This window comes from Apium graveolens, chromosome 10 (assembly GCF_009905375.1).
Source record: "Apium graveolens cultivar Ventura chromosome 10, ASM990537v1, whole genome shotgun sequence".
Lineage (NCBI taxonomy): Eukaryota > Viridiplantae > Streptophyta > Magnoliopsida > Apiales > Apiaceae > Apium > Apium graveolens.
This window is the reverse complement of record NC_133656.1, coordinates 173,621,697-173,626,363: the sequence shown is the minus strand read 5'-3', so window position 1 is coordinate 173,626,363 and position 4,667 is coordinate 173,621,697.

The following is a 4,667-nucleotide window of genomic DNA, read 5'->3' as shown; positions in this document are numbered from 1 at the left end:
TAGTTTGTACTATGATTATTATCAAATAAAACCTTCTTTAAAGAAAGTTTCTGTTGTTCCTTCTAGTGTAAGTTCTGATTCAAAGTCTGGTAGTATAAGTTCTGATAAGAAAACTGTTAACATAAAATCTGATGCTAAATCCGCTGCAAATGTTAACAAACCTAAAAAGGCCAAAGGATCCAAGCAAGTCTGGGTCCTTAAAACTAATAATTAGTGGTCTTTTTGATTGCAGGGCAACAGGAAAAATATTTTAGTTCTGGACAGTGGATGTTCAGGACATATGACTGGAAATAAGACCCTGCTATCAGACTTTGTGGAGAAAGCTGGCCCAAGTGTTTCTTATGGAGATGGCAATATTGGAAAAACTTTGGGATATGGCAATATCAATCTTGGGAATGTCATCATTAAAGATGTAGCTCTGGTCTCAGGACTTAAACACAACTTACTGAGTATAAGTCAAATCTGTGACAGAGGTTATCATGTTGATTTCTTTGCAGAACATTGTGAAATAGTTAGTAAATCTAAAGGAAAAATTGTTCAGAAGGGATTCAGGCGTGGTAACATTTATGAAGCTAAGCTTTCAACAAGTTCTGATGGTTCTGCAATCTGTTTAGTAAGTAGAGCCTCAACTGAAGAAAGCTGGAATTGGCACAAGAAACTCTCTCATTTAAACTTCAACAAGATAAATGAACTGATCAAGAAAGATCTTGTGAGAGGACTGCCAAAATCAGTGTTTGTTCCTGATGGTCTTTGTGACTCATGTCAGAAGGCTAAACAAAGAAAATCTTCATTCAAGAGCAAGACTGAATCATCAATTCTTGAGCCTTATTATCTGCTTCATGTTGATCTATTTGGTCCAGTGAATGTCATGTCTATTGCAAAGAAGAAATATGCGTTGGTCATAGTAGATGAGTTCACCAGATACACATGGGTGTATTTCTTGCACACAAAAAGTGAAACTGCATCTATCCTGATTGATCATGTCAAACATCTGGATAAATTGATCAAAGATTCTGTGAAAATTTTGAGGAGTGATAATGGCACTGAATTCAAGAATCTGATAATGGTAGAGTTCTGTAAAAATCATGGAATAAAGCAGGAATTTTCTGCTCCTGGAACTCCACAGCAAAATGGAGTTGTTGAAAGGAAGAATAGAACTCTCATTGAAGCTGCACGAACAATGCTTGAAGAAGCAAAGCTTCCAACCTATTTCTGGGCTGAAGCTGTGCAGACTGCTTGTTTTACTCAAAATGCAACACTCATTAACAAGCATGGAAAAACTCCATATGAGATGGTGAAGAACAAGAAGCCAAATCTCAAATACTTTCATGTATTTGGATGTAAGTGTTTTGTTCTCAAGACTCATCCTGAACAGCTATCCAAGTTTGATCTAAAAGCTGATGAGGGAATCTTTGTTGGATATCCACTTTCTACAAAAGCCTTCAGAGTCTATAATTTGAGAACAAAAGTGGTCATGGAATCTATCAATGTCTCTTTTGATGACAAGAAGATCACTGGACTTGAAGATTGCATTGATCATGATCAGCTGAGATTTGAAAATGAAGATTCATATTCTGATACCTCAAGTCCTGACAGTCTAAGTCCTGATACTGTAAATTCTGATGGATTAAACTCTGATGTTATTGAAACTGTGATGACTACGTCAAAGGAAGATGCATCAATGCAGGGGGAGCATACTCAAGATATTATCACATCTCAAGAAGCATCAGAACATACATCTGGCTCTTCAAATTCTGATTCGTCAAGTTCTGATAAGCCAAGTACTGACAGTACTGAAAATCTAAATACTGAAGGATCCAACTCAGAGAGCATAGTTTCAGGGGGAGCATCAGAAAATGAAACCGAAGACAGCATGAATCATGGGGGAGCATCCAGTTTCTAGAGAAAATCTTCCATCTGCAAGGAAGTGGACAAAATCACATACACCTGACTTGATAATTGGAAATCCTGAGGCAGGTGTCAGAACTAGAACAGGTACTTCGAATGAATGTCTTTACAATTCTTTTCTCTCTCAGTCTGAGCCAAAGAAAGTGGAAGAAGCTCTTCAAGATGCTGATTGGGTGCAAGCAATGCAGGAAGAGTTGAATGAATTTGAAAGAAACAAAGTCTGGACCTTAGTGCCAAGACCTAAGAATAGATCGGTTGTTGGTACAAAGTGGGTATTCAGAAACAAAACTGACAGTGATGGCATAATTGTAAGGAACAAGGCAAGGCTGGTTGCAAAAGGATATTCTCAACAGGAGGGAATTGACTATGATGAAACATTTGCTCCAGTTGCTAGGTTAGAAGCCATAAGGATATTCATGGCTTATGCTGCTCACAAAAAGTTTACTGTCTTTCAAATGGATGTGAAAAGTGCTTTTCTCAATGGAGAATTGGAAGAGGAAGTATATGTTGAACAACCTCCAGGCTTTGTAGATTCTAAACATCCAGATTATGTCTACAGGCTTGATAAAGCACTTTATGGACTTAAGCAAGCTCCTAGAGCATGGTATGAGACTTTAGCTCAGTTTCTTCTGGAAAGTGGATTCAACAGAGGAACTATTGACAAAACACTGTTCTATCTCAACCATGGCAAGGACTTACTTTTGATCCAGATTTATGTTGATGATATTATTTTTGGGTCTCCAAATGACAAACTTTGCAAAAAGTTTGCCAAACTAATGCAGTCAAGATATCAGATGAGTATGATGGGAGAACTTAGTTATTTTCTGGGCCTTCAAGTCAAGCAGAGTGAAGAAGGAACTTTTATTTGTCAATCTAAGTACACCAGAAACTTGATGAAGAAATTTGGAATGCAAGACTGTTCAAGTGCATCCACTCCCATAGCCACTGCAACAAAACTGGATAAGGATACTGGTAATTCAGTAGATATTACTGATTACAGAGGTATGATTGGCTCACTTCTCTATCTAACTGCTAGTAGACCAGATATCATGTTTGCTACCTGTCTTTGTGCAAGATTTTAAGCAGATCTAAGAGAACCTCACTTAACAGCTGTAAAAAGAATCTTTAAGTATCTTAAAGGAACAGCTGATCTAGGATTATGGTATCCTAGAGAATCAGATTTTAAATTAATAGGTTACTCAGATGCAGATTTTGCAGGTTGCAAAATTGACAGGAAAAGCACAAGTGGTAGCTGCCAATTTCTTGGAGGCAGGTTGGTTTCTTGGTATAGCAAGAAACAAAAGTCAATTTCCACATCAACTGCAGAAGTAGAGTATATTGCTGCAGGAAGCTACTGTGCACAGATTCTCTGGATGAAGAATCAGTTACTGGATTATGGGTTAACATATTTCAAAATCCCTATTTACTGTGATAATCAAAGTGCTATTGCTATGACAGGTAATCCAGTTCAACACTCTATGACAAAGCACATCAGCATCAGGTACCATTTCATCAGGGAACATGTGGATGAAGGTACAGTGGAATTGCATTTTGTTCCCACAGATCAACAAGTAGCAGATATCTTCACAAAACCACTGTGTGAAGCTACCTTTTCAAAATTGGTAAATGAACTTGGAATGATTTCAGGTTCTTTCTCTAAATCTGCTTAAACTTGTTCTATGTTATCAGACTTTATGATCAGTATTTACAGAATTAATCTCTTTGTATATTCTGTGCATTAATTGATAAATGTCCTTAAGTACTGACTGTTGTCTGATATATGTTTCTAAACTCTGATAAGTGATATGTCTGTTTCAGTAACTATTCAATCCTATGAGGATAATTGTGCTAGATACTGACCTACTAGTCTTCAATAAACAAATGATCCCATGAAAGAAGTAATTATTTCTGTGGAAATCTTATGACACAAGCAAATTCTGATAACTGAGCTTAGTTAAGTTTACTTTGTATATCTTATTACTAAGTCACAAATTAGAATAATGCTACTCATCTGTTTAAGTTCTGATTCTAGTAAAACTGCTGAATGTACTAAGTGCTGATAAACCTCACTTATCAAAAGAAGAAGAACAAGAATCAAAGAATAATATCAGGTACTCCTTTGAGATCTAGAGTAAAAATGTGAATGGGACGACCCAAGTGCATTGCTGGTATTAAGTAAATATGCATTAGAAAAGCAAAATATTTTCTTGGTGACTTTTCACACTCTATGATTACTGGAGAAATACTCTGATAATAGCATAAATTCTGATAAACAGTCGTGACTCACTTACACTGAGAAGCCACTGTAAAATAGAATTTCAAAAGATGCATAAAATTAGCACAAAAACAGTTGAGGTGGACTCATGCATGAACTCATTTATCAGCAGGTTTCAGGATAATGACAGCTCTTTAGCAAAATTTTAATTATGACTTATTTCTAAGATGTACTGAAGTAGATCAGACTTTACTCTTTATTATTTATTTAGCTTAATGCACACACACATCACTCCATATGAATGATGAAATTTCTGTGGTGGTCTATGTTATTTTAGATAAACAGTCATTGTGTCATTTTTGCACAAATTCTGAGGACATGTTCTAGTTACACGTTCTGATGATTAAGTTCTGACGTTCATAACTAAGAACTTGTATGAGTATTTACTAAGATGAGCATTCCTTTTTCGAGTTAAGACATTATGTTCTGATGACTGTTAAGTTCTGGTATAGGTCTAAGTTCTGATTTTTCAGTCTAACCCTTT